This window comes from Canis lupus, chromosome 36, assembly GCF_011100685.1.
Source record: "Canis lupus familiaris isolate Mischka breed German Shepherd chromosome 36, alternate assembly UU_Cfam_GSD_1.0, whole genome shotgun sequence".
In the NCBI taxonomy this organism is placed as follows: domain Eukaryota; kingdom Metazoa; phylum Chordata; class Mammalia; order Carnivora; family Canidae; genus Canis; species Canis lupus.
The window spans coordinates 9,285,401-9,304,795 of NC_049257.1; the positions used below are offsets into that span (position 1 = coordinate 9,285,401).

At 39.8% G+C, this 19,395-nt stretch overlaps 1 protein-coding gene and 1 long non-coding RNA gene across 3 annotated transcripts in view; one reads left to right on the forward strand and one right to left on the reverse strand.

Annotated features, from left to right (window-relative positions):
* Positions 1 to 1,336, forward strand: part of LOC111094286 — a 30,121-nt gene extending 28,785 nt beyond the window's left edge. For both annotated transcript variants that reach the window (XR_005384612.1, XR_005384613.1), the window contains one exon: positions 174 to 1,336. This is a non-coding gene — a long non-coding RNA (uncharacterized LOC111094286). The remainder of the gene's footprint in view (positions 1 to 173) is intronic.
* The window catches only part of FIGN (fidgetin, microtubule severing factor), a 125,205-nt gene that overhangs the window by 65,374 nt on the left and 40,436 nt on the right, over positions 1 to 19,395 (reverse strand).

Below are 19,395 nucleotides of genomic sequence, written 5' to 3' on the forward strand. Positions count from 1 at the left end.
ATGTACCCAGACCAAGAAATACAGCTTTATACTAATCCATGCCATCCTTCTGAGCCTTATAAAACATCTACAGTAAAAAGTAAAATATGTGACCAAGATTATTTTAGAGTAATAAGTGTTACTTTGTATCAACTATTAGAAAGTTTTTAATATTTTATTTGTTTATTTGATAGAGAGCACAAGCAGGGGACCAGCAGAAGGAGAAGCAGGCTCCCCCCGGAGGAAGGAGCCCCAGATGGACCTCGATCCCACGAGCCTGGGATCATGACCTGAGCCAAGGGCAGATGCTCAACCAAATGAGCCAGCCACCCAAGGTGCCCCTATTATTAGAAAATTTGAAAATTATAGCAGTTTATATTTTGAAACCAGGTATCACCTCCATGTTTCAACTTGCTTTAAAAAATGAACATCTAATTTTATTTATACAGATAACCAGATTTGTATATTAGCTTAAAATATATTTTATCAATATTTGAGGCCACCCTTTTGAGAGCCCTCAGCCTGAATTATCCAAGATGTGCACTCCTATTCCAGTCTAGGGGGTATTCAGAAATGGAAATCCCCTAGGTTGTAATACAAAAAAGAATTTACACTCAAAATATGTATGCAATAAATATAAAGACAGTATTTTTTAATATTTACATGACCAAGGGAGATTTTATTTTAATGGAAGGAGGGCAGAATGGCTTTCAGATTCTTATATATAGTGTTACCCACTCTGCTTATGTGCTAAACTCTGTTGGTAGCACTAACATCCTTATTGACTTTTGCAGCGCTACTTTAGGCCAAACAATCTGTCTCGAGAAAACTGGGAACCATTAAGTGTGAAGAATGGGCGTGGCTCTGCCAGTAGCTTATCTGAAAGCTTATTCTCTGCATGGAATAGGAAAGAAAAGATGTGAAATGGTAAACATTAAGGTTTCAAAGTTTTGTTTGGATTTCCATGCATTCCCAAGTAAGACATGCTAATAGCAAACCTAACTATATATATAACATTCAAAGCCAAATATGAATAATTTTACCTCAAATTACTTCAGTGATTCCTCAACTAGCACAGCATTCAGCTGACCAACAGAATTCTCTGCGATCAGGAGGATGGTCTGTATTTGTACTGTCCAACATGAGAGCCACTACCCACCCGTGTCTAGTGAGCGCTGGAAATGTGACTAGAGCAAATGCGCAACTGAATCTTGATTTTATTTTGCTTGTTAAAACTTCCATTTGCACAGCCACACGTGGTTAGTGGCTACTGTATAGGACCGTGGAGGAGATAATCCCTTTCTTTTCAAATACAGTTTCCCACATTTGCCTTTACTTTTATCAGACTATTTTGATATTAAATCAGCTTTTTATATAAAAATTAGTCTTTCTAAGCTAAATTCTGTTTATAATTCGAGTCTGTTTCCTTTTGTTTTGTCTTCTGTTCAGTGACATATTTGTGAAAGCCTTTCATAAAATTAGAAACAATTTTCAGAACCACAAAACACTGTTCTTTTTGTTAAGCCAGATAAGTTTAACTCACTTAGACGTTTTATCTTCTCTCATCTTCTTTTACTTTTTCTGGTCCTCTTTATACTCATTTTTCTAGATATGTGAAGCCAAAATAAGATGCAACATATACTGTGTAAGGCAACGGGTTTATGTGGAGGGGCGGGTGATGGGAAGGAGACGTGGCTGACATTTTTACAAGAGTTTTAGAGAAAAGTTGCAAAGAGAGTACAGAGTTTCTGTATACCTCACACCCAGTTTCCTGTAGTGTTAACATCTTAACATTAGTTTGGTGCATTTGTCACAACCAATGAACCAACACTGATACTCTATTATCAACTAAAGTACGTATTTTCTTCAAGTTTCCTTAGTTTTTACCCAGCATTCCTTTCTGTCCCATCCAAAATACCATATTGCTTTTAGTAATGTCTTCTTAAGCTCTTCACACTTTCTTGCTAACCAATTTTTAATTAGAATTGCCGTAATTGAGTACATTTATGATTGAGTTGCTGATAGTCAAGGAAATAAGAACAAAATTAATTTTGAGATCAAAGACAGTACTTCACCAGAAGGCTTGGTGAGCATGCCTGGACCTTTACAAAGAGCACCAGTCACTCTGGTGACCATGGAAGATACCCTTGGGATACTCTCCTAAATGCAAGTAAATCATGGCTAACTACTTAAGGGTGCTAGCCACTCCCCAGTGAGTGGGAACCAACCCAACAATAAGTCAGCCTCAGAATGTTATGTCTAGTTCACTGATGACATCATATAAGATTCAAGATCAAGATCCTTTCCAACGTTACCGCTACTCATCCCCTACCCCGCTCCTCCACCCCCCTCCCCAATACATGGCCTGTCATTTTAACAAGAAGAGAAACTGAATTCGTCCGGAACAATTTGTTCTTCAAAAACTGGTCTGTGGTTACTTAGTAATTTATGTTGGCCTCTAGCATTGCAAATGCAATGGAGTAATTGTGGGAGCGTAATTCTTAAACACTGAGGTTGAAAATTGAGCTTCTGTAGAACATTGGGTATTTACAAAGGCAGTATCTCCTAACATACACACGATAGAGAATATATTGTAATGGAAAGGCAAAGAAATGGCTTTCAGGTTCTTACAGTGTCAGCCACCCTCGAGATCCCTGTGCAGTCTACAAAATCAGTAACTGGCTTTTGGATAAAGTCTGGGAGCTAGAAAAGAATCTCAGAATGTTGAGCTTACTTGTGGCTTCTCCTTTTCCAAATGTGCCGTCTTTAGTCTAATCGGATCCTCTCCTGACAGCAGCCTGACTTTCTATCCTCTTTTTATGATAGTTTTGTTTTGTCTTTTGAAACCAACATTTCTGTGTTACTGAGTGTGTCTGTGAGGAGCGGGGATGGTGCAGGGCTCAAGTTCCCTTGGTTCCTGGATTTCACTGCACATCATCTTAGGCTATTTCCCACCCCTCTTAAAATGTCTCCTTGCTTCAGTTTGGCAGAGCTTGTTCTTAACAAAAGGGTGGCATTGGTCCTGTATCACCTGCCTCAGTTTCTATATTCCCTGAAAGTTCCAGTGTGCCACTGCTGTTGTTTTTCAACAACTTATATTTTGGAGACTTTGAATTATAGAACTTAAAATCTAGAATCATCACGCAGTATTGTCTGCTACCGACCCTTCACGTGACGCAGGAGAAATGTGAAGCCCAATACTTAACAAAGGGTCACAAAGTTTGTCAGCAAGAAAGAGTGAATTCCATTCCTAGGTAACCTACGTCTAGGGTCTAGAGCATGGAGTGATCCCACCACATTGCACGGCCTCTTCATTTCATCAGAAGCAAGTTTGCCCAAAGGGAATTGGTTCTACAGTTCCAAGAGCACTTTGCCAAAATGGTATGGCTTTGAGACCCAGTGTGGGCTCTGCAGGTGTAAAAATAAGGCAGTAGTGAGCGTGCCTGTTCAGATACAGAGTATATGTCCGAAATTAAGGTGGAGGAGTCTCCTTCCATATACCATCTAAATCCTTTTTGTCCCTCCACCCAGCCTTCCCAGACCATTTCTTACAAAATCCAACCTCTTCTGAGGTTCTTGCTATCTCTATTTTTAACTTGTGATAATGGTGCCACACCACCAAGCCCAAAGCCTCAGGTGTGCACTGCAGCCAGCTACCTCTGGACTCCCTTTCTGAGGTGTTCTCCTTGCTTTTTAGCAGTAGGCAGCAATTCCAGGGAAAAGTGTCAAGGGAAGAGGCTGATACTGTCACAAGCTCAATTTCAACCTGCCATCACTCAACAGGGCGCGCATGGACAGTGACTTGTTCTTCTAGATAGGACATTGTCTTCCGTGCTTGCACGCCGTTGTGCACACTGCTCGTTTGCATTTTCACCTTATACCCCATTACTCGGCACCTGCCTACATGTTCTTCCAAATCCAGATTAAACCACCACCTCTCTGTGCTTTCTCCAACTTCCCCTGCCCCAGAGTGAGATGCAACCCTCTTCTGGTGCCCTTAGCCCATTGCAACTCTATCCTGCAGCTTGCTGTATTATACAGTAAAACCACGCCGAGCTAGATGTCTCCCTGACTAGACTTTGAATGCCCAGCAGCAAAAGCCATGCCTTATTAGTTCCGGTATCCTCAGCAGCCTGCCTAACATAGACCAGGTCACAGGTGTCACACGATACTTGGAGTATGTGCCATGCATCAGGCACTATGCTCAAGGCATTCATAGGAATTATATGATTTTCACAATAACCTTAAGCAGTGGTGCCATCACTATGATCACTTTACAGATTATAAAATTGAGATCCGGAGAAGTTAAACAACTTGCCCAAGTTCAAACATCACTTAAGTTTAAGAACTCAAATACAAGTCTAACTCTAAGTTCACACTCTTGAGTATTCTGTTACTTTTCTGAGGGGGTCGATAAATAGCTGTTGAGTGACAGTCAATAAGTAAATGGAAAGAACGCTGTATTAAAACAAATGACACCAAGAATTTTGAGTGCTTGAGCTGCTTGTCATGGAATCTTAGTGTATGCACTAGAATATTCCTCTAAGGAAGAAGATGGACATCCAGTGGGAAGGACATCAAGTGTCTAAGGGACATGACGTGCATTTGAATACATTTTCCAGGGAAAATGACTGAATCACTTTTCCTACTGACTTATAAAGAACTCTGTGGAGAATTCTAGAATGACCGCTGTGAAGAAAAGGGCCTGAAACCAATCCAGGAACACTCTTTTCTTCAAAAGAAAATTCCAACTGATCCAGCCAGGAAATGTGGCTTTGAACAGGGAATGAAACTGTGACTTGGCTCCCACTGGATTGGACATTTCCCCAGTGTCTTTCCCATGAAGCTGCAGTTTGGCCTTGCTTTTAGGGGCTCCTATGCTAAGTGACCGAGACTGTGAGTACTCAGAGACCTCAAGAAAAAAAAAATCTGGCAGACCACAAATTATTTAATCTACTTTCTTTTCCTGTTGCAGTCTTTTGCTTTAAAAAAAAAAAAAAAAAAAAAAAGAGGTCAAAATGAAAAGAATGTGAGTTTATTTTAATGGGAAAGGCATTTTATGGACATAAAAATCCCATTTGTTTAATTCCTTAATAAAAGGGCATTGCTTTTACTGAGTAAAAATTCCAAGTTCATATTTTAGGATATTTGATTCTCATGTGTTTTAATTACTATTAGCAGAGGCATAAAAACTATACTATAGCTTCAGGGCAATCCAGTAATCCAACTCAACAAGTATGTATTAAGCCTTGTCCACACTAGAAGAAATATAAAAGGTGTATATGGCAAGGTCCTATACTTCGAGGCACAGGCATACAATCTTGTTACTGAGAAGAGAGACATCCAGAAAATAATTAGAGAACAAGACAGTATTAAAAAGGGCTAAAATATAATCCAATGAATCACCTTTGCAGTCATGAGTGCAGGGACAGATTTTGAGGCAGAAGTAGGATGAGATATACTTTGACAGATTGCTTTTATAGGTGAAAAGGAGATTTAGAAAAGAAAAAAAAAAGAAGAAGTGTTCTTTTTATGGTAACAACGTGAACAGAAACGGAAAAGCACAAAACAGCATTCATTCAAGTGTTCATTCAACAAATATTTGCTGAACACCTGTATGTATAAGGTCCTGTGTCAAGAGCTAGCATGACATTTCTTCTGATTTTTCAGAGCAAGTAAAGAGATCACACTGGCAGGGGCAAAGGGCAGATTTTAGCTATATGACTTGGGATGAGTCACTTAACCTCCCTGAGCCTTAGTTTCCTCCCCTGTGAAATGAACGGCTTAGCCACCGGTAATTGTCAGAGTTGTTTTCTCGTTGTTGTTGTTTTTGTTTTCCTTTTAGCAATGCCACTCTTTCTGGTTATAATCAAATCTTAGGCACAACCCAACTATATTAAGGAAGCCATCTGGGTGAAATAAGAGGAAGGGGTTGGGGCAAAAGAGAGCCCAGACGTGCCTCTTGCTCGGCATCTCCCTCTCCGCCCTCCCCAGGGCCTGCCCACCCCAAGGCTCCTCCACTGAACCCCAAGATTACAGGGGACATAATGCCAAAACAACTTATCTTCCTGATGCCTCAATTCTCTTCCCCAAATAAGGTGTTGCAACAGGAAACAGAAGCAAACGAGAGATTTTTTTTTTTTTTTTTTTAAGGAGCTTGTTTATAATGGATCCTGGATTTCAGGTGCCAAAGCAGTGTAAGTTCTTAAGTGAAATGACAAAATTCTTGTGTGAAAGTCTGTTGTTTGAAATGGTAATGCCATTTAAGAGGGACTGAAAGAAGAAACCTAGATATTTAGCTATAAAGGTCTTGGCTAAACTCACATTCCTGGGGATGGTAAGGGTCAAACCAAGACAGCTAAAGGAGAACCTGCAGAGCTTGGTAGAATTAAATAGGAAGGGTGGGGACAAGGGAGTCTAGACCAGCATTCCCATTACTAAATCCAATATGGTGCTACACAGAGATACGGGGAAATGGACCTCAAATTTGGGGTACACTGGAATTGCCTGGGGAACTTTTAAAAACACCAGTAGCTACTTCTCATCCCCAGAGATTCTGAACTGGTTAGGGGTACAGCCTGGGCTCTGGGGTTTTAAAGGTCCCCAGGTAATTCTACTATGTAGTCAAGGTTGAGAACCAGTGAATCAGAAGGACAGGGAATTATGACAGGCCTGGAGAATGCGCATCAACGGACGAGACTACTGTATTTGTGATCCAGCTAATTTTGTTATTAAGGTTGATTTTTTTCAACTTCTTTGCCTAATGTTAAATAGTAACCATGTAACCCCAGAGTTATATGTGATAGCATTTATTTCCCATATTACCCTGTCAACATATCTCGCTGTATTTCCAAGGCCACCAGTCTCTGTTCTTCCAGTTAAAAATCAATGATGAAAATCTCCACAAACAAGACGTGTGTGTGTGTAAATGGTCTCACTTCAAGAGTTGTACCTTACAACAGATTGCTGTTACAAGAGCATAATGATGTTTGCCCAAAAACTGCCTTTCTTTAACACACACGCATGCTTACACACACAGAATGCAGAGACTTATAAATGGCATATTATTCAGGCGTTCTTATCCTGAAATTCTCTGTAGTCTCTATAAGGGTATTACTAAAACTCAAGAGAAGTTCAGCATTTGCTTTGCGTAAACATAGTAAAAGCAAGATAAATGAAATTTTATGTCACAGCAATCCCTAATATTTGCCAAGCCTTTTTGAGTTTTTAAAACCCTTCTACAAACATCATCCAGATGGATCCTAACAATCTATTATTGAATCATGACTGAGACTATAATTTTCCTTTTCCAGACCGGAAACAGAGGCCCAGAAGTTAGGTAATAGGCCCAAGTCCCAGGGATAGAATCTAATCCATTAAACCTCAGATCTTTCCTCCCCTAGTTCAGTTCTCGATAGCTTCCCTCAAGCAAATGGTCTAGTGACCAGGTGTATGCCTCCAACCTAGCCTCCAGGAGGGAGGGGTGCATGTTTATCCACTCAAAGGGATCTCTCTTTCTTCCACATCCTAAAGGGCTTTATCAGCACAATCTAAGAAAAAATATTATTTTCTAGTTTTATTAGAGCTAGGAAAATGCCTGTTTTCATTATTGAACTGTATACTTCTGGAAGTTTGGTGCCAACCTTCTGAGGCAAGATCGTAAGAGTCATGTTTCCTATCCCCAAAGGACCTAACACACTTCCCGTGTACTAAACCAGGTATGGAATATACTCTCTCATTGTTATACTGTCTAACTCAATTTGTTAGACGTTTAGTCCAGCATCAGAAATAGCATTTTTCAAATTAATTTATACTTTGTCCCACCCTCTTGTGATGCACGCAGAGCCCATCTCCTATTTTCCATATGGTAAATAAACAGCTCTTCAGATAAGGAAAAACTATTACCATATCCTCCCTGAAGTCTTGCATCCTATTGCCAAGCCAACTTTTCCTTAACAATTTAAAGTAGCAGACGTTTTTCAGATCATTTACTTTCTTTGACAACGTCCTCTGGATAAAATTCATGTTTGTCATGGGCATTCCAGGACTAAAACCAAGACTTCAACAGCGACATGATCTGTGTAGAGCTCAGGGGAACTACTGGCTCCCTTGGCCAAAAAAACCATGACTTTGATGGAGGCTGTGTTGGCTCTCACAGCCATCCAGCTCCTCCACTGGTCGGCTGAGCCTGCTTTACTTCTAGGTCAATATTAATGATCTAACAGTATCATTATCTGAAGTGAAAGAATAGTTTGTGTACCTGAGCCCTTCAAGTGGTTTTTTCCTAAGACATGAAATACAATCCTACTGGACAGATAACTGACTGGGAAGCCAGACCAGGATATGCCCAGACAGCCTGGATTTTCATGATGACAATTAAAAAGAACTCCACTCCCCCAGCAGTGGGTCTGCAGAACTGCATTCAAGACCCGTGGCATAAACTACCAAGTGAAGATCATCGCGAAAGCATATAAAGACAATACTCTTTCCTTTCTGGGCAGCTTTATAGGCAAGAAGTACAAGTGAAATCCCCCAAGGGCACAAAACTATTTGAGACAATCATCCAGCTTGGACTTCTTCGGTTTGGCACTAAGTCCCATTACAGCCTCTCAGTCGAGATGTGCAATGAGATGACTCAAATGCAAGAGCAATGACTGAGAAATAGCGTCACAGCATTTTCAAGTGGCGGAGATGCTAAAAAGTGATCTCTGAAGTTCAGAATGGATTGCAACTCTAATCCCTGCAATTAGAAAAAAAGATGGGACTCCATCCCCCCATCCTAACTTACCCTGAAATAAATGAAGGAGGATAAATTTCGAATTACCTCTACTTATGACAGTTTTATACTAGACAAAGTTCCTGCCACAAAACAGGGTGAAGGGCTTCTAAAAGAGCTGTAATTGCCGTAATGTTGATTAAATGTACACTTAACGCAGGCGAAAGCTTTCCTGTGGCATGCCAGAAAAGTCTTTCTAGTGCTATTAAAAACCCTTCAAGTACAATCTTCTAAAAGTGGTACTTTGATGAGCAATACAACAACATACCTAAAGTTTCATTCCTGTGTAAAGCAGAGAGCGAAACCGTAAAGCAGGGAGAGATACGGGTGCTATTGCTTTATAGACGGACATGACCACATGGCATATATTTTCTAGTTCTGGACACAAGGAAACCAGGTCTATTTTATGGTTACAACTCTTTTGAGGCCAAATATTATCTTTCATTTGCTCAGTTCTCCTCATAGCTCATCTACTAGGCCTTGCTCCAAATGACATTTGGTTATTTTCCCAAATCATATATTCATATATATACATATATATGTGTATGTGTGTGTGTGTGTGTGTATATATATATATATATATATATATATTCTTAAGGGGTAAAAGTGTTGCCAACACTAAAGATAATCAGAAGAAAGTGACATGAGACCAAAGTACTTTTCAAGCAGGAGGCACAAATATGCTTTGAAGGACAGAATAAGTATTTGTATTTATTAAGATTTGAAAATTCTGTTATTGTTGAAAATCACTAGTCAATACTTAATAGTTACATATTTCATATCATGATGTATGTGTGATATTATGTACCCACACACACGTACAGCTGGATGCTTCCAGAGAGTTCCTTTTTGGTGAAGGATAATAGTATTACCAAATGATAAACTTTAAGTCCTGATTCTCAGAGGTATCTGGAAGGTTTTGAAGAGAAAAGAAACAGGCTGATACTGAGAACAATAAAACTATTCCCTAACGCCATCTCCCCCGCTCTCCAAAAGCCACCCTAGATTCATTAGATATGATATGGAAGGAATAGTATCTAAACATTTTAAACCAGGGCCAGGCTTAGCTAGCAATACAAACAAAAGCCTTCCTCCAGAACGGTTACGTAGGAATGGTAGCTGCAAGCTAACCCACTAGTCTTTGAGTGCTAGTTTAGTGAGCAGAACACACTGTCAATTGACACTTGCCTTTTACAATTTGAACACAGTCAGGTCACCTGACCCCCCAGCCTCGTACACAGCTTAGTAAACTGGATTGCTCCCCAAAGAATAATTTATCTTTTCCTTTTCAGAGTGCTAGACTTCACTCCAAAATGAGGTAACAGAGAGTAGTCAACCGACTTCACATCCAAGCGCTGACTCTTTTGAGAAAGAGAGTCAAGGAATAGAGAATCTGGTCACAAAAGCACGTCCTTTACATTTTATTCCACTTAACATTTGATTAAGTACCTGTCTACCTAGGAAACAAGATGTTTTGCGTTGTGACTAACAGCGCAAACTTAAAAACTTAGCAGTCTGTTAAATCTCTATTCTTATACGACCTAGTTTTTCGTAATCACTTTTTAGTAGTAGTCTTGTTTTCTTTTTTTTTAATAATAAATTTATTTTTCATTGGTGTTCAATTTGCCAACATACAGAATAACACCCAGTGCTAGTAGTCTTGTTTTCAAAGTAGAAATAAGTAAATAATAGCATGCCGAGTTAGAGCAAGGCTCGGAAGTCCTCACAAATCTCTGGTGAGAAAGAACTACATGCCTAACTAAAAGACTACCAGGAGACATAATCCCAGATTGCCAAGTTAGGAGTTAGTAAACAAATGCTTTCGAGAGTCAGCTATTAACCTTCTTAGTGAAAACCATCACGTGCCAATTATATTTCATAATGTAAATGCTCGATAAATCCCTAAGAATTTGATTTGTCTTCTCTACTAGTCTCCATTAATGAAATCTGTCAGGGAATATTTAAGCAATACAATTCCTCTTTACAGAGAGAATATTTTTATGGCATTTGCTCTCATTGAAGTGCAGCATTGTAAAACCAGTGCCTTTATGCCCATGTTTGCTTATAAAAGATACTTCATGTGAAAGAGCCAAGAGATCAATCACCACTGAAGTGAATACCTAATGATAACTATGTGCTCAACATGTGAGAACTTGACAACAGAAGACATGGCTCTAGGTCTGACATTCAGGTTGTAAAGCAGCAGACAAAAATAAGGCATAATCTAATTGATGACTAAATTGAATGTTACCGATAAAGTTGTGAAAAAGATCAGAATTGAGATCAGCAGCCTAAAAGAGCTACACATAAGATGACCCCTGATATTGGCTGTGGAGAATGAAGATTTGGAACACATGAACAAAGGTAAAAATGGAGAAATGTGTACATAATATGTCTATGGGAAGGTTGAAAAAGAGAAAGAAAGGAAAATCTCTGCTAGGAATGGAAGATGAGACCAGCTACTATAGCCTGAGAAGTAAGGGGGGATTGAGACTCAGTGCCGTGAAAGTCGGGAGCTTCAGAAGGCTTTTGATAAAACGGTAGGTATGGTGAAGGTAGTGTTCCTGGGACTATTCAATCAGGACGATATAAAGTGGGTGGGAGAAAGGAAAACCTAAAGCCAGAGCTGACTAGTCTAGAACCCTCTTCCATTAAACAAAATAGGATAGCAAGTATTGGGAAATTTCTCTTCGTGTTTTTAGAAAAGGACAAACAGGGTCTCACAATTATTTGTGGAGGGAGAAGCCAAGAAAGCAAGCAAGCCAGCCTATCAAATGATTAATACAATAGTGCAATTATAAGATGCCAGAAAGATATCTTGGAGCAAGGTTTTCAAATGTAACATGGTGGAGACAAAACCATATACTGGAACTCAGCGATGTTCATCTCTTTGTAACTGGTTTCATGGGTCTCACAGATGTGTCTTGGTCTCATTTATAGTTTAAATTTCTATACGGTATAAATTCGCAATATTTTAGATTTTTATTTTATCCGTGCCTGCTTCACTCTCAGATATACCTTAGAGAAATCAGAAAATAGAATTTTAACTAAAAGAAAAGGAAATATATGGCTAACTAATAAAGAGGGGGATCAAGTGATACCATAAAATGGAAACGATCAACGTTTTTTTTAAAAAAACAACAGAGAATTTCAATTGACTAGTGTTCAAGTATTGAGTCACTCTGAATTACACAGAGCCTTGACCAATATTTATTGCTACATGTTTTAGAGGCAATTTCCATTTTGATGGGTTGCTTCAAAAGTGGTATTCTAAAGCAGTTAGGTAACATAAAAATATAGGATCAAGATTATGTCTGTCAGATAAAAAATACGGCATTTATGCAGCATTATATAATCCATTCACTGGTTTATGAGCCCAAGGTCCCCACGGGAGTGTCACAAACCCACAAAATATGCTACAGGGTTAGATTTTGCATTTAAGAATCCAAATGAGAAGGAAATACTTTCTAAAACCCGAAGTGTAACTAGAATATTTGGTACCATGAAATAAGTCCAAAACTACAAATAATTTCAATCTGGCAGTTCAAGATGTCCTCAGTTTGGATGACCCAGACATTTAAATACATGCACTTTTTCGCCAGTATCCCTCAATTGTTAAGATACACAGCACATAAATCAGATGGCCAAATTGGGCCTATGAAAGAACAGTTACCAATGATTCAATGTCAAGGAAGCCTACTACAGTGTTCCCCAAGGATGAAGCCAGTATTTCTTAAACACTCCAGCTAACTGCCTTCAATAAAGAAGGAACATATGATACTTAATTTCAAAGATGACATCACACCGGGGATAGCTTGTACAGCTAATTCAGGAATGGATATAATTGGAATTCAAAACAAAAGGTTATATCATGGATATAAATTTTAAAATAAAATAAAGGACAGAAAAATAAATAAATAAAATAAAGGACAGAGAAGATTATACATCTATGGAAGGAAAAAATACAATGGAACTGTAATATCTAGCAGCAGAAACAAATGTGTAAAACAGCTGTAAGAGCTTGAAAAGAACCAAAAACTAATCCTGATTTGGAATGGGACCATTTTCAAAAAGTGTGTCTAATCTAGATAAACATATACAATATGTAAAAGCAGTTGTGTAATTCTTTGGTATTTAGTATGATGATTAATAATACTAGCTCTAAGAAAAAATAGAGAAACAACTTAAAATATGTAAAACAGGATTTACAGAAATAGTAAAGAAGTCTAAATTACTTAATCTAGAGAAATAAAAGCTGGAGGGTGGCTCAAGTGTTTTGAACACATTTACATTCTAAAGAAGGAAGAACAAAAAGTATACTTCATGTTGCAAAGATACATTTATTCCAGAAAAAATGTAATTTTATAATTTTAAAGTTATTGGAATAGATGACAAAAGCTAAGATTCTCTGATGTTCTTAACAGACCATACCCCAATCTATGATTTTTAAAGTGCTGACTCAGTACAAAGACTGAAGATTTCACTAGACAGTATTAGGAACTGATTTCCAACTCTTGACATTTTTTAACATGCCTTTGGGTGAATTTTCAACCCAAATTGCCTTTTAGTCTTTTGCTTAAAGTTAGGACCATGGGACTCTAAAGTAAACTTTTTTTCCAAAAGAATACTGTGCATATTGTCTTTTATATAACACTACATTTATATTTCAAATTGATGAGGTTTGCAGAGGTCACAGACTGGTAGTACATGTAGGAAATGGAGACTGTACAGTGTTAGTGAAGTTTCTGACTGGTTACTGATAATTAAAACGAAAGAAAGAAAGAAAGAAAGAAAGAAAGAAAGAAAGAAAGAAAGAAAGAAAGAAAGAAAGAAAGAAAGAAAGAAACCTGATATAATCTATATAAAAAATGGAGAATTTGGCATATTCAGAAAAGAGAAAATGAAAAAGAAAAAGGAAAGGAGAGAAAAAGAAAAGACAAAAGAAAAGAGAAGAGAAAAGAAAAGAAAAAAAAGAAAACAAAAGAAATCTGGCAACCGCGTGCTTTTATTTTCATAAGTCAGCGGCCTGCTAGTGCTCAGTGGTGGCAAAGAAAAAATGATGTTTTCATCAGTCCTTCATTCATTCCTAATGTATCTGGTCCTAGAGGGCATCTGGGGATGTGGTTCCTGGTCTACAGTGTGGACATTTTCTTGAATTTGCTACCTGATGTGGCCTCTTTGAACAGCGACGTTCGTTCGCCTAGAATGCAGTGCGGCTCATTCATTAATCCAGGAGTAACTTAACGCCAGCAAGTCAGCGAGTAGCAGTCTTTAATGAGTGGTCACACGGTTGTTCAGTCTGGCCAGATTCCATCTGGTGACCAAATATTTCATTTTCTGTACACTAAAACAGGTTAGTGACCATCAGCTCTCCCCCTCTTTTTAAGAACTGAAATCCCTTTAAGAATTAAAAACAAACAAAAACAGAGCAGTAGTTGTGGAATAAGGAAAGAGGGAAATCTGTACCACAGCCAGGGCCAGAGGAATTCGCCACTACAATAAAGAACAAAATGTTCTGTCCACAGAAAAGACAAGTCAAATGCTTTTAAATTTGTTTTCAAGGATTCTCTCCAAGAAGTGAGTAAAGATCCAGAAGCGAGCTCTTCTTTAAAATTTTTAAACATTCAATCAAATTCATCTAAACATTTGTGGGGTTTTTTTTATGTCTAGGGAAAGGCCTCTTCTTCTAACCTTACTGTCTTAGCAAATGAGGCTATGTTCCACAAAAATCAAAGGCTCTGTTTTGCATTATTCCTGAAAACTATGAAAAATAAAATTCTTGAATCAGAAATATACATTGAATTTTTTTCAACATGTAGTTCTAACCATCTTTAAGTAGAAAGATTTTTATATTGTCAGTTACTTGTTCACATAAAAGATCATCACGTGAGAACCTGATTCAATAAGGAGCAAAGGCAGGCATAGGGCCGGTCTTTCTAGACACATCCAGGAGATTAAGTGGATGTACCAGTAGGAGATGGTGATGGCTTTCATAAGGAAAATTTATTTATAGCTATGCTCTTAAGTATGGTGTTAGATAGAAGCTCAGAAATATACAGCGATATGACATCAAATGCGTTTTTTCCTAAGAAGCTAGAAGCGCCTCATTCGCTTAACATATAATCTACGTTTATGCGTGGCAGTGGGCTAATGATGCCCCTGTAGTTAAATGAAACAGCTCAAATGCAAAGCAAAGAATTAGAAAAAGAAGTTTTTGTCTTGTTTTCTAGAGTCAATCCATTATATGTCTTTCTGCTGAAGATTCTAATTCCTAAAGGGGGGGGCGCCTGGGAGGCTCAGTCAGTTAAGCATCTGCCTCCGGCTCAGGTCATGACCTCAGGGTCCTAGGATAGAGCCCCACCTTGGGCCCCCTGCTCAGTTTGGAGTCTGCTTCTCCCTCTCACTCTGCCCCTCCTCTCACTCATGCTCTCTCTCTAATGAATAAATAAAATCTTTAAAAAATAATAATAATTCCTAAAGGGGTTTGAAAGTCTACCCCTGAAAGGTACTATAGGGAAGGCAGACTTCTATTAACGTTGTGTCCTCTGACATATAGTCCGTGAAAATAGAAGGAGAGGCACTAACTTTTAGCAGCAGACATGTTAAAAAGGAAAAAAGAAAAAAAAAACCCAAACGAGCAAATTCTAAATAGCTACGTGGAACAAGGTGACCCAGCCTAGTCTAACAGAAAACCAAAATGCAATCAAATGAAACCTACGACCCTTGTACCAGAGAGAGTGAGGGAGACAAGAAGGCAAACACAACTTAGGAATCTGTGAAGGAAAAGTGCAAGAAGGCACACGTGTGTGCACTGCTCCGCCGAGCCTCTGCACAACAGGCAGCCCCGGGGAAATGACTCCAGTTCTCGAAAGAGGCAGCCAGGCCCCCCCTTGGTGCTGCCCTGGCCACAGCCTCAGCATCCTCCCAGGAGACCAAAGGCCACGCAGACCACCAGGGCCGAGCGAACCAGAGCTCCGTGCACAGGCCACGACCCACTTCCAGGTGGAAGCAGATCCCACTGACCATCTGGGCCTCTCCGCAGATTCCACAGCGGGCACAAACCCCTTAGTTAATCAAGAGTGGTGAGTGTGTGCATGTGTGTATGTGTGTCTGTCTGTCTCTCCGTGTATGTATTCAGTTGAGTGGGGGGTGGCCAAGGAGACCAGAAGAGGGGGAAGGGGCTGGGTTCTGAGAAAGAGCCACAAGCGAAAGGATAAAAACATGAAAAGGCAGGGCAGCGACTGCAATCCCATTCTTTCTCTGGTGTGGAACACAGTGCTCAGCACATAGTAGGTGCTCAATAAAAAGGCTGCTGACTAAATCGACAAAACAACCTGTCTGTTGAAATTGCGTGTGCACTTTACAGAGTCTTAACAAGCTGCTAGTTATCCGGGAAGAAGTCTGTTAGCTCAAGATGATCACAATCTAAAGCAACCAAAATCAGAGTGGGTATGTCAATAAAGACCCTACAAATACAAAGAATAAATATGAAATAATCATTCAACTTAGAAAGGTAGGATATATATGCTAGGAATTACTATGAAAAAAAAATGTAACATACTATTTTATTCCTGGAGGGACCAGTGAACTACTTTTCTTTTTTAAACCATACACTAAATATATTACAATGTATCTGAAGTGACAAATAAAAATGTTAGATGATATTGTGAACTCCAAACACCTAAATACCATATAAACAAACTAAGGCACATTGCTCTATTTTTACTTTCCTTAGCTGTTTTGGAACTTTTGAAATCAAACAGGTAACACAACACCTGCCACCTTGGCCTTCCTTATAAATAAGACCTTTATGAGCTTATAGAGCTGGAGGGTACAGGAGCTCTGCCACCATCTCACAGGGTGGATGCCTAGACTGGGCTGCAAGTTTTATTTCCATTAATATTCTGTATGCCTGGATTTTTTTTTCCTTCTTCTTCTGATCTTGGAAGGAAATACATCATTTCCAAGCACACATCCATGCTCACTAGAGACAACAGCCACTAAGTGGTTAGCCCCTGTTAACTTGGGATAAAAATTTTTGTAGACTCCTTGGGAGAATGGATGCTTACATCAATGTTTCCCATACTAAGCTCCTTGGAACACTAGAGTATTTGGTTAAATCAGTGTGGGGAATGTTGTCTATGATGCTAATGGCATTAGCAGTCTAGAGGCTCTCAAAGGTCCTATTGTAAAGAAACCTGTTTGACTGTAACCCAAACTTAGGTGACCATGGAAGCTTCTCTTCTGCAGAATGGAGAGGGGTGGAGGGTGGACAAATAAAGTGGCTTAGTCCCTCGTAACATTTTGATAAAATGCAGAACCATAACTGAACGGAAACTTAGAAGTTCTTCACTTTAGACTTGGAAAAACTGAGGTCTAAAAAAGCAAAATCACTTGGCCAAGATTACGCAGCCATTGTCTCCACTGAGAGCAAAACCATTAGCCATGCCCTTTAGCTGCTGTGCTTGATCATCTTACTACCTCACCAAATAAAGAAACACCAGACTAGACACTACCACAAGTCTACCCTGTAACTTCTCTACCTCCCTTATCTCCTAGCTCTCATTTTATTTATTTTTTAAAAGATTTTATTTATTTATTCATGAGAGACACACAGAGAGAGGCAGAGACACAGGCAGAGGGAGAAGCAGGCTCCCCGCAGGGGGCCCAATGCAGGACTCGATCCCAGGACCCTGGGATCACGACCTGAGCCAAAGGTAGACGCTCAACCACTGAGCCACCCGGGTGCCCTGCTCTCTTGTTTTAGAGGCTAACCCATTCTCTTGGGCACTGGGGTGCATTCTTCCCACCTCCTTTGGGATCGTGTGCTCACCGCTTCCTCTTTTGTGCTGTTTCCCCTTTTCTGACTTTCACCAGCAATTTTAAGAATATCCAAGTTCTGTCTTCCTCCACTTCAAACTACTACCTTAGTTCTCTCTTCCTTCATCTCAGACCAGCACTCTTTCCCTTCACTGCCACATTCCTTAAAAGGTGACTCTATTTCACATCCCGACTTCCTCAACTTTCATTCATTCCTTAATCATTAAAACCTGGTTTCACTCTCTTCTACTCTCCCAAGAATTTTTCCACTATTTAATCCCTCACTCTTCATTGCTCCAGCCACGAGGGGCCTTTTCTTCACCATCATCTCCTGATGATGATGCTTAGCAACTCCTATTATACTTTACTTGTTCACATGTCTGCCGTACATACCACAGACTACAAGTTTCTGAAGGATAGAGACCTTTTCCCACCCAGCACAATGCTCAGCACATCTTGGATTCTTAATAAATAATGTCTCTTGGATGAAGACATCAAAAACAAAAACAAAAAAAATCAAACCAAAACAAACAAACAGTGTTCTAGGGAGAAGACGACAGTTAATGAGAACGGTAGTCTCCTTAGCAGGGACGAATCCATAATGGGAACAGATGTTAAACAGTATGCTGTAATCCGGTATTTCAACAAAGCCAGTATGAACTCTCCAGAGGGGTTTCCCCATTACCCTAGAATAGACTAGAACACAAGTAAATGGCTTGTCATGTCGCTCCCTTTTTCTACCCCCTTCCCCTCTTGGCAATTTCTTATCATTTAAGACCCCCCCCCTTAAATGTCACTGTCTTGGGGAAATACTGCTCAGATTATACAGGTAGCCAAGTGCCTCCTCCCTCCAGGATCCCAGAGCACGGTGTTGAGATTCAACGATTTACGGAGGATCTATAGCGCGCCACAGAAAGTGCCAGGAGTGTTCACAGACACCGTGTCACTTTGCTCATCTAATAACCTCGTGCAGAACTGTTATTATTCCCATTTTTCGAGATACTAAGCATAGCGGATTGAGAGAATTCCCCAAGATGCAAGGTGAATCATGGAATCTGTAGGACTTTAGGGCTCCTGTTGAAGCCTAGGCTTCCCCTGAAACAGCACCAAGCACATTCTGTGTCACGAGTGCTTATGTGTCTGTCTCCCCCACAGACCTGTCCAGGACCTGGGAGCAGGGGATCTATTTACCAAAGGCTTCCAGCTCAGCGATGGGCACGCACCACATCCAAATGGTTAGAAGGAATGAACACAGGGACAGAGCCTCTTTGACCTGCGATACCCTTAAAGAGCATGATACCAGCCCGGAAACACTCGATTTTGTGCCTGATGAGTAGGTATCTAGTGATAGGAGCTGAAGGAACTCCAGACAAATAATATTGCAAGAGCTTGTGTTTATTTAACTTAGAATCAGAAGAGGGTGGTGACTTATTTCAATATCCTGAGTCTTAACTGTGAGATTCAAGTATAAAGCCATTTAAGATCTCATTGGTTTGTTGGTTGGTATCTAATGCCCATGCCCACGTCACTGGATGCTATCTTCCTTAGTCCTGTCTCACCCCATGAGATGGGCTTATTAAATAATGAGCTGGATTTCACAGAGCATGGAGGAAAACCAGCCCCATTACTTGATAATCCCATCATGCTAATTATCCTCATCCATCTAGGGCCTCCTGTTCATACCAGACTGCTTCCATCTCTGTTTATGCTTGCACCTCGAAAAATGTTAAAATGACTAGTAATGGGCCAACTCCCCCACCACGTACGTATTTCTCAGACACGAAGGCCCCCCCGCAGCCGCCAGGTGGGCTTCCCACCCA